This window comes from Limulus polyphemus, unplaced genomic scaffold (genome assembly GCF_000517525.1).
Source record: "Limulus polyphemus unplaced genomic scaffold, Limulus_polyphemus-2.1.2 Scaffold1128, whole genome shotgun sequence".
In the NCBI taxonomy this organism is placed as follows: domain Eukaryota; kingdom Metazoa; phylum Arthropoda; class Merostomata; order Xiphosura; family Limulidae; genus Limulus; species Limulus polyphemus.
In genome coordinates, this window is record NW_013666738.1 from 178,948 (window position 1) to 191,017 (window position 12,070).

At 33.1% G+C, this 12,070-nt stretch overlaps 1 protein-coding gene across 2 annotated transcripts in view; it reads right to left on the reverse strand.

The window, feature by feature from the left end:
- LOC106462264 (syntenin-1-like) overlaps positions 1 to 12,070 on the reverse strand; it is a 16,981-nt gene that overhangs the window by 3,387 nt on the left and 1,524 nt on the right. The window contains exon 2 of one of the 2 annotated variants that reach the window (XM_022389458.1): positions 7,035 to 7,129. The exons of the other annotated variant lie outside the window; for it this stretch is intronic. The gene's annotated coding sequence lies outside the window, so the exon portion shown is untranslated. The remainder of the gene's footprint in view (positions 1 to 7,034; positions 7,130 to 12,070) is intronic. 2 annotated transcript variants of the gene reach the window in all.

Consider the following 12,070-nt stretch of genomic DNA (forward strand, 5'->3'; position numbering starts at 1 on the left):
GTGTTCCGTTTCTTTGGTGTAGTATTTTTGTAAACAATATCCTTTAGAATCCGTTCGTCTGTCTTGTATGCAGTGGAGAATTGGTTTTTATAGTAGACTTTGAGTTGTTCAGTGGAGTTGTCGGTTGTGGTAGTTCAACTGATTCAATGATTGTCAAAATGTTTTATTATATTTGCTTTTACTAAATGAATGACTGTCTTGAATTTCAGAATGATACAAGATACTTTTTCTTGAAACAATTATTCATTTGGTACCTGTACAGAATACAAAACCTTTCCTTATACAAATTGTACCAAAATAGCAACATTCCAGGTTCATGACGTACATTCCTTTTATATTTTTGATAGCATATGTATATGTAATTGGTACTCCCATGGTAAGTTAATATATAAAATCCATTAAGATAAGTTTCCTTTTCATACTGATGAACATGTTTTCTACAAATTAGATATGTCTTCTTCAGCAGCATTGTGTGTGAATTTGAACTGGCCAATTGGTGTTTCATGTAGTGGCTGATATACATGTTTAAATAAGTTTGTCACATAATCAAGTATAATAATACTCTTGTAAGTTTACTTTACAGATTTAGCTAAGTAATTTTCAATGTTTTGGCACATTTGAATTTCTTTTTAACTTGGTTATTTGTCTTGTTACAGATTTCAGTGAAACAATGACACCAAATATGGTGGGCTCACCTGCAAGCAAATGACAACAAACCAAGGATGAAAGAACAGCGACCTGTATTATATGTCCAAAAAATGATTACTTGAATGAACTTTCAAAGCCAAAAGATCCAGAATCTATGGACTCACTGGTCAAGGCAGCTGAGATTCAAAACTTTCATCCAATACTAGACCTTCAAGCAAGTGCAGGCGGTGATATAGTTTACTACCACAGAAAATCCCAGACCACATTCACCCACAAAAAAAACTTGAATGACTACAAAACACTGAAACATTAACTTCTCCATTCAGTCAAAAAAGAAGAATTATCACTGAGGGAAATATCTAATGTCATCATTGGATGAGTGTATAATGAAATATACATATTTTGTGAAAACAAGAGTAAATATTTCAAAGGATCAAAATCCAGAGAACCCCTATCCCAGTGCAGAGAACTTTGGTCAGATAAAATCGTTTGGATGGCAGGAATGAGAAAACTTGATCAGAAAATCTTGTCATTGATGTCCAGAGAACTAGTGTCAGCTGAAGCCCGGTATCACAAGTACCAGAGAATATAAACATCACCTGCAACTCGATCTGATCCTGATCAGCATTATTACAACACTGAAAAGGTTGTATATCAGATGTTATTTTATCACCTCAGGAACAATGTTTTCAAAGCCCCACATAATCAATATCACACATTTGTCAGAACTGTTAGTACAATTCATGAGCACCCTAGGGTATGAAGGTCAGGAGATCAAGCCACAAACAAAAAAGCATATCTGCCACAAACTTGAAACAAAATATGGCAAATCCCTTCACATTTTTGGGAATGACAGAGGAAAACTTCTTGTTATCCTAGACAACCTATCAATTCAAGATGTAGCAAAGGAAAATATAGTTATGAAGAAACAGCTCAAACACGCTGCAGAAATGAAAGATCCTGATGGTCTAATCAAGAATTGTGCAATTAACGTCAGACCTAATATCAAAAAAATAAAAACAAATAACCCATGGCCACCACAGCCAGATAAACTAAGAGAAGAATTTATGCCCTTGCCAACTTCCTTGGTAGCCTTCTTAAGATGCCTACTGTCAGGTAATATCATGACTTCTACCAAAGGCCAGAATGCTTGATTGGATCATTTAATCATGTTATTAGCTCAAGATTGTGTGCAAGGTATCAGTGCAGGTACTGTGAAACCACCAAAGCACATTCTTTTACAATGGATGGTTAGGTCTCTTACAGGAAATGTTGAACTGATTAAGATCCTTAATTGCCTAGGACACTGCACATGAAAATAGTGAAGATCAGATGGTTAGTTCCTGGACAGATTTTAATGTGCTGATCCGAAACACCATCGCAGTAAAGAAGTACACAAGTGAATATCTTCCAATGATAAATGTGCCAGTGACTCAACTGTCAACAGTCAATGAGATCCTCCAGCAGGTAACAAGAATCAAAGAGCCCTTGAACGTCAAAGACATTGTATGTGTTTTTGACCAAGCATTATATGCAAAGGCAGCAGAAATCATATGGAAAAATGAAGAAATGTTCAAAACCATTGTCCTGAGAATGGGTGCATTTTACATAATATGCAATTTACTCTCGATCAGTGGCAAAAGATTTGATGCTGTTGGATTGTGGGATCTTGCTGTGGAATCCAGTACTATTTCAGAAGGATTGACTGACAATGTGTTGGAAGGATGCAAATATAACCATGGAATTAGATTGTACATACTGGTGTATGAGGCTTTGATGCTGCTTGTCTGGAAAGGATTCTTATCTTAGATTGAAAATGATCCCAGTGTCAACTTACCTCTACTGAATAATGCTCTCAACACTATTACATCATAACATGACAAAATGTACCAAGAAACATTTGATTCTAGATTCTTCCTGCTGTAGGATATTTCAGTTCTTCAAAGAATGCCTTCTGCTGTTGCATTTGAGAAATGGTCAACTATCAGCATTTTGGCTAATCTTTTTTGACCATGTTGAAATCCTTCTTGGGCTCCTGCAGTTATCAAGATCAAGAGACTGGTTTCTTCATTTGCCATCAGTTCAGAGTATAATACATTGGTGTTTCACGTATGACAAGCAAAATTACGCACATCATTTACCAGTGTATTACAACCATATGATGCATCTATCAGAGACAAATCCTCAAATTTATTTGCATTTCCCACATGGAGGCTTCTCTATTCAAATCAGTGATTGCAATCTGTTTGGCAGAATTCCTGTTCATGAGACAATTGAAGAGACCATGAACAAGGACTTCTGGGGGCACAAAAGGCTTCAGCCTTAAACCAGGGGCAACGAGCAGATATTATTGCAGCACTGACAACCTCTATCACTGATGGGATGAACCTCATTCACAAGATGAATGGTGACAACCTAACCTTCATTAAACTATCAGTACAGTTATTTGATGCAGTTCTGCACACATCAGCTATCAGCGAGATGAATGATATGATATTTGAAGTTTACTCATATCTATCCATGAAAACTGCAGAGGTCACTTTAGGATCTGACACTGATCTTCGATTCACATATATATAATGCCTAGACACCAGATTCAGCAATGGTGGCACCTCCTGCAATGTGGAGCTAGCATAGTGAAGTAAATAGTTTCTTGTTGAAGACTGGAAAGAGCCCTATATAAGACAAAGACTTTAGGATAAGGTCTTGTACATAACGTGCATAGAGAAATATTACAAACTGACAAGGCATGATGTGTCTCAAATAAATGAACTTACTACATCACAAGATGAAGCAGACAGTCATATACTTCATGCCAAACATCCCTCAACAGACTTTGATTCAGTGGTTATCCATGCTGAGGATACAGATGTGTTTATCCTATGTCAAGCTTATCAAAAGGATATCAACAGCAACACATTTGTAAAATGTGGCATAAAAACATGAATCCAGTTCCTTGACATCTCTAAAATTACCATGACTGTGGGGCTAAATGTTTGTAATGCACTTTTGGGTTTGCACAGCTTCACGGGTTGTAATACCATAAGTGCATTTGGAGGATGTGGGAAATCTTGGGAGATTAAAACTTCTGAAAAGTGAGAAGTATCAAAAAACACTTGCAAAACTTGGCAAGGATTGGACCATATCAGATGAACTTTTCAATGAACTCCAAGAATTCACATGCCATCTGTATTCATCCACATCAGCCATCAATGATGTTAATGAGTTGAGGTACAACCTCTTCAGAGCAAAGAAGGAAAACATGGAATCTGGACAACTCCCTCTATGCAGAGATTGTCTCTATTTGCATGCTGTGAGAGCTAACTATCAGTCAACAATATTGTACCGAAGTCTTGAAGCGCAAACCAATGTACTCAGTCCTTTGGACTGTCTTGGTTGGATTCTGGATGCAGAGGGACAGCTCTAGATTAACTGGATGACAAGTTCTCCAGCTCCAAATACAGTAATGGAATTCATGTCATGCAAATGATTGCACAGATGTCAGCTACCTGAATGTCAGTGCATGGCAAATGGACTCAAATACATCGAAACATGTCACTTGCAAACCTGTGAAATATGAAGAGTGATGGAACAGTATATGATATACTTGAAAACAGTAGTCTTGACAACAATGAGGAAGAGGAAACTGATGATGAGGAAATATGACAGTTTGTTATGATCAATACAATTGCATTCAGTTTACAAACTGTAATGTTGTTCATTTGAAGCCTTTGGTTGGCCTTCAGTGTGATTTCTTTTTTGGTTTTAAAAACTAAAACATATATATATATATATATATATATATTTTATTAAATGTTTGCCAAGGTGAAACTAATCTTTCTTGCATGTGCATCTTGTTAAACTTTTAGTCTTTTTTCTGAATGGAACTATTGGATTTATATACATGAATCTGAAATGTACTGAATAACAGTAAAAATGATGCAACCCCTACCACATACACCTTTAATTTCTGACACTAAGCTATCACCCTCAAGTGTCCATCATGCATATTCAAGACCCTCAGATATATAACTATCAAAATATCATTATAAAGTTTAGTGCCCTCAAATGGTACCATCCAGTGAAAAATTCGCGGGGGGGGGGGGGGGCTCAGACTATAAATACAAAGCTATGAATCAATAAATAGTTGTATATATGGTAGTTACACTGAGTTAAAGTGTTCACTGCATATCTCAATTTCATCAATATTATTTTATTGATGAAAGAAACAACTTCTTAATTAACCATTTTAATATGCAGCCACCACACTATAACAAAGTAGTTACCTTCAGTTAAACCTAAAATTATACAAAATTAACTGTTTTTTTTATATGTATGTTGGATGTGTAGCTTAGGCAAATAATGAAAATCTTTACTAGTTGTAAGGAAAACAAAAACTGGCACTCCATTAACAATAAATCAGCAGAAAAAAAAAGAAGATATAATTAAATATTATGCATTTATAGATATTAATACAATTTAAGTTAATATTATTCCTGGACTCCACAATTTAAAATGATTATAAATCTTGAACTTCAAAATAATGTAATAATGATGATGAATTTTGGATTAAAAAATATCTTAGTTGTTTAAGTATCTTGAATTTAAAATTATGAATCTATTCCTCTCACCTTTACCCTATAATAACAAATATGTGTACACTGTAGGTCTAAGTGATGTTAGGCTTTCTTCTAATTATTAATATAGTCCCACACATATCTAATTTTTCCAATAATGATTCTTAACTATCAACTGGTCTTGAATGGTCTTACAGTAATGTCTGCTTTTGATTAACAAAAAAAAAAGAAATGTAGGAATACAATATTAGCACAAAGGCTGTGAAAGTAGTTTTAACATTTTCTTGTCTCCACTTCAGTCCTATACTGTAAACAAGTGTCAAACTAGTTTTCTTAGTCTTGTTGCTAATATTTTGTTCCAAAGTTATTCATTTCTTCATTAATTTAGCTAACAAATGTTGTATTGTGTATTTTACACCACTTTTCATTTGATCTTTTGAGAAGATCATTTAAGTTCACACGTGTATATGTATGTGTGTGTGTGTGTGTATACATATAAGAAAAAGTAACATTAACAAATTCTTACAGTGGCACATGTCCGACTCCTGATTGTTTACCAAAGGATTAAGCACATTTTAATTTGCCATAGTTATCCAATCATGAGCCATTTACTCTTAAGCAAATGCATGAAATTTATCTTAAAGTTCTGGAAAGAAAGATTTATAATCAAATAAGTTTAGGAATTGCTTGGACAATACTGATGGTGTTAAAACTAGAGGTGCTGAGGAAATGGGCACCTTCTGGCTTATGTACAAAGTGACAAAGGCATAAGTTCCATCATATAAAAGGAGTTTTGATTTTGTTCAATGGTTTTCACCACTAGTGCTGGGTGATTAGTGGTATTTTCTAACCAATTAGTTGATTACGCACTCATTAAATTGATTAACACACAACACCCCCTACAACTCATACAAGAAAAAAAAAGGGTATATGCTTACATCTTAGCTTTTTCAACCACTGCATCAAGCAAACATGATGGTATTAAGTTTCCTATTTTCTTTTAAATCAACTTATTTGTTTTTCCAAGTAATTTTCAAATTATTCTTGATTTCATATGATACTCCTTCTGACGATTGCCATTTCCACATTTGTCAAAAAAAATCCAATAAGTTTTATGGTCACTTTTTACTTGGCAGATGAATTGCTAATGTTGATTAAATACCACAAACCATTCATCATTGTTTGTTTTTAAAATATGCAGTAATTTCACACTGATATTCAGTACATCATATGAATTGATAATTAAATAATTAAAACACAGTTTATTCTCCCAAAAAGCTTAATAATGTTTTCATTGAAAAAGTCATAATTAGAATTAAAAATAATGAAGTAGCTAGTAAAACTATTTATGTACATTGTTTGAATAAGATAAACATAAAAACAATAATTAGTAAAGATTTGTCATCACAATATTTTACAATCACCTACCATATTCACCAAACAGTAAGCTTCTTTGATTTGTTGACAAATGTATTTTATTTGTTAAACATAACAAAAACAACTCATGTTTACAAACATTGCAACTCAAGAAAACCATAGTATATCTACTAAAAATAAAAACAACCTTAATTTTAAACAAAGAACCAAAAACCAGCAAAATATTTTTATTAAGCCTTAAACAATATTCAATAATGTGACTTCTCTGCTTTGTAATGTATACATATTTCTGTGTCTTAAGTAAACTACTTGTATCCAATGATGACAAAAATTTCTACACACATTGTACATTTGCTACAGTGTTAAACTTTTAATACCTTTCTTTTTTACCCATTCAACCTGTTTCTAAACCATACAAGCCTCACACCTTACCTCAAATTATCTGATGCTTCTCACTGAAGAGAATTTCTGTAGCTTTCAGACAGAATGTAACACACAAATACTTTCACAATTCACGACAAAAAGAACTGGAAAGAAAGTTTGCAGAAATTATAGAAAAACTTAAACCTATATTTATTTTATTAATATGTGATAGCCTAGTTCTTGCTCTATCTAATCAAATTTAAATTTTCTTTATAGCTGTTTTCAAAGCTATGTTTTATTATAAAGAATTAAACCAATTTATGTCATAGCAAGGTTTCAACCAAGGCTTGTACAAAAATTAAGAGAATCTTGAAAATCAAGAAACATATGTTTTCAAGGAGCAATAGGTTCTTAGTAAAGATAAGGTTCTTCTGTGAGATGGGCAGAAAAATTCTAAAAATAAATCAACAAGTAGGTTGTTTTGTTTATAAGCAAAATTTTTTGCAGCTGTGCAGAAATTAAATTATTAACTTTTCATGAATTATATCTAATAATATGAATATCAGAATACAACAAAATATAAACTGAGAAATATTTTTGAGTTAAAATTGTTTAAGTACTTAGAGTTAACATATAAAATTGCCTTAAAAATTTGCAACAAAACTATATGAAAAGCTAGAGGAAATCCTATTTTCAGGTGCAATAATGTAGGAGTAATTTATTTTGTTCATCCTAAACTGTCATATAAAAATACATATATGCCTAGTAGTACAAAACCTGAAAACAAATATATTACTTTGTGACATTTTCAAACAAATTTTAATACACAGTTGGTAAACTTTATCACCCTAAAAACAATAAAATACTTATAAATAAGACTAGCTTTAACTTTAGGCCTACATCAAGTGTTAGTTGAATACTTCTTTCATTGTTGGAAGTAAAACTATTTTTCAAAACATGTGCAAAAATCAATACACGATATTCAATGAACAATACAAAAAATAAATGAAATGGAATACACATGTTAAACATTTTTCAAACCTATGATTCATTGGATAGAGCAACGATTAGCCTATCATGTAATAGTACATATACATTGGGTTAACAGGTTTTTATAGTTTCTGTAAATGTTTCTTTTCTTTTTGAATTGTAAAATTGTTTGGGCAATTCCACAGTAATTAAATTACAATTCACAACAATTTTTGGAATTTGGTTACAAATGCTGAAGCTCAGTTTGTGCCTTGAAGAATAACTTGAGTAGGCTGGGGAAGTACAAACTCTTCCCTATAATAAACAGTTGTATTTATAAACAAATTCTAACAAAGGGATGAAATTATGATTGATTTTATTTTGGTAATGGAATTGCACAGAAAATTTCAAAATTGGTTTTTAACAAATGTCATGACATTCCATCTGAATCTTGTAGCTAACTGAAGCTGATGGCTGGCATTACAAGGTAGATATGGATGGTGGCTAATTCATGGAAGAGGGTTTGGTCCTAATATATTTATACACAGTTTGTCTAAATTTAGCAAGAATAGTTCAGTAACGGAATTACCTGTCTGAATATATACATGAATAATACATCAATACCACCTCAGAATACTCTTCCTTATAGATATGCACTCAGAGAACTGAATTTTTCTATTATGATGCTACTTCAAGCCTATTGATAGTGTGTAGAATAGACAAAACAACAGATGTATGTACATGTACTTAAGCCAACTCAGCTCCATCTGAAAAGGCAATTCTTGAATGTCTATCCAGCTGTAGTTCGGTGAGTATCTTAATTACACAGGAACTGTCAAGACAATTTGCCAAATTCCACCTTTTTCAAGAACATGATGGTGACTTTATTGTCCTGAGTTTCAAGAACCTGGCCAGCAAGTTTCTTGCCATTTCCTTGGCCAGAGCATCTGACAACCACTCACTTCATGTTAAGATCATTAGGCAAGGCTTCTGGTTTGTTGTCAAGGTTGGTTCTAATGGCCCTTTTCACTGTGGGATCTTCTTCACCATCATCATCAATGTCATCACCATCTTCACCAGCATTTCCACCTTTGAAGTGGTGCCTTGTGGGAGGAGAATTTGCATGCTGCTGTAGATTGATGACAAATGGTGCAACCACAGTGACTCTGTGTACTCATTCCAATCATCATCCAGCTTTGCTTATGTTATATCTGAATATTTTGGCATTTCTTGGCAGCAACCTCACCTAATTCATTGGATGTTGTTACCTCTGCTTTGCCAGACATCACTTATGAGGAGATCAATATTTTTGTGGTTCCTCCAATGCCATCTACTGGATCTTTGCCATGAGAAGTGGCAAAGAAATTCCACTCTATATTTCTGTTTAACAGTGTGATGTTTGAGAGAAGGAAGCACTGTTTGAACTGATTTGATGGAACTTCAGAAAAAACCAACTACTTTCTGAAACTAATGAACAGTTGAATATAAGTGTTGTAGGATGGCCCTGAGGAAGATTTTAACTGCATATTTGTCATGTTGCAAGTAATCAGAAATTATCACTATTGAATGTGTTCCCCCCACCTGCCCCAGACACATACAGTGAACAGAGTGACCTGATTGTAAGCCCAATATGCAGACTGAATTTCATTACGAGTTTTTGTTGTGAAATTTTCAGGAAAGTCAATCTGTACAACAAATTTATCAACAAAACACTTCTATGTAGTTCTATTGAATATTTACTTGATGTGTTGGTGTGTCTACTCACCTTATGACTGGATGTTGTGTGATTTAAACTTGTGCAGCTACAATTTGTCTTTTGTCTTAAGGATCATGGCATGGAACCTTCTGGAAATAGGAAACTGTTGCTGCCCTCTATCACGTACATTGAAATTAAACTAAAACAATGCCTTATTTGTCAGCCCTAATCTCTGGTGCTGAAACTGTGAATTAGGTTCTATTACTATAGGCTTACACAGCAAGAGACAATCTCATGTAATTCTGTTACCATAATTCCGTTACTAGGATTTCTACAAGATCAGAAAAAAAACACTAAAAATGAGTGATCTAACATATCACTGAATAAACCTAATAATTAAATTTTAAATAGGTTTTAATTCCAACCAATAGATAGCCCATAGGAAAATTTTTACGACTCTTCTTGGTAACAGAATTACGGACAAAATTGATGAAAATATGTCATCACCTAAGGCAAAGTATGAAATTTACAGAACTGCTTTCTGCACTTCAGTTTTAGGGTTCATGATCTCAAATAATAAGCAAAAATGGAGTTACTAGAATTGGAGATAAAGGAAAGAGGGAAGGGTTTGCAATGGAAGCCTTTTTTCCTTCTTTCTAATGCTAAAAATGCATTCCAATAGAAGTGCTATTTTTAAGAAAATGAACCATCAGCAATAAAAATTTGGTTTGGAACCAGATTCTACACGTTTTACATCAGTATTGAAACTTTTATATGGTTTTATAAAGATTTAATATTTGGTGATTAAAGCCCCCTATCATGGAGTTGCCTATTTGTGTTAAATTATATATCTGTTTAAAAGCTATAGAAATGTTCTTTATTGAGAAGTCATCAGATAACTTAAAATAAAGTAAGCTACACAACTTAGAGATGGGTTGAATGAGTAACAAAGAAAAGTTTACTAAACGTTCAACAGTAACAAATTTACAATGTTTGGAGAACATGTCATCATGAGGTACAAGTGGTTTCCCAAGATACAAATATATATACACACAGTATGAAATAAAAAAGTCACATGAATGGAGATTTCTGAAGGCTTAATAAAGGTATTTTGTCAATGTTTGATTCTAAAATTAGATTTTTACTTTTAAATAGATAACTTTCGTTGAGTTTATTGTTCAGTTAGTATGGTAGGCAATTGCAAAATATTCTGATGACTCAAATTTTTATTTCAGTATTTTATGTTTATTCTACTCAATGTACAAAAATAAATTAGCTAACTACTTAATTGTTTCTAACTGCAAATGTGATATATTTTAAATAAGAACATTGTTCTTATCAGTGATAGTAAAACATGTTTTCATTATTTATCAACCTATCTAGTTTACAGAAGATCAGAAGGCAATTATTGTATATTTTAAAAAACAAACATAATGGCAACCAGACAGCATGGTGGTATTCAGTCAACATTAGAAGTGCATTTGCCAAAAAAAATGTTTTGCACAGGATGTATGAATGGCAACCTTCAATTTCAAAAGATATCCATCATATGAATCTAAGGAGAATTTGAAAATTACTTAAAAACAAGTTTAATTAAAATATGAAAATAAATACTATTATTACCATAGACAGTGGTTGAAAAAGTTATGTAGCCTGCAAATCTCCATTTTTTTTGGGTAGTTTTTTTGTTTCTGCTTGTATGATCAAGAGAATTGGAGAGGGCATGCACTATTTGCTGTTGCTAGTGGTAGGGCAAATATGATTTTAGGTTGTATCTATAGAAATATTGAATACAAGTCTAAAGAGGTTATAATTTTCATTGTATAGGTCACTGGTTAGCTTAGGAAAGACATTGAATTGTTGGAAAGGGTTTAGAGAAGGGTTACTAGAATGGTGTCTGGGATGGAGGGGTTGTTATACAACAAGAAGCTGAAATCTCTCAAATTGTTCTCTCTTGAAAAAAAGAAGAGTTGGGGGGGGGATCTGATTGAGGTGTTTAAGATTGTAAAGGGAATTGATAATGTTGATGTATCATCTTTTTTTTTTATTTAACAATGAGAATAGTAGGACTAGGGGACAGAAATATAAATTTTGGCAAGATAGGAGACATCTTCAGCTCAGACAGTTTTATTTTTCTAACAGGGTGGTTAGCCTTTGGAATGTGTTGCCTTCAGATGTTGTAGAGGCAGTAAATTTAAGTGAGTTTAAGGAAAAGCTTAATAAGTATACGATTGTAAAGGGCTGGGTTTAGAATTTTTTATTATTATTATTTTTTAATCATTTTAATTTAGTTTTGAGGATGGAACAGCTGAGATGGACGAATACCGGTCCCATGTTGTCCCAAAATATTGTTATGTTATAGAATCAAAGCAGTGTTGTCACAGTTGCAGGAAGATGTGTTTAGCATATTATAGTACATGCCACTCTCACCTTTATGGTT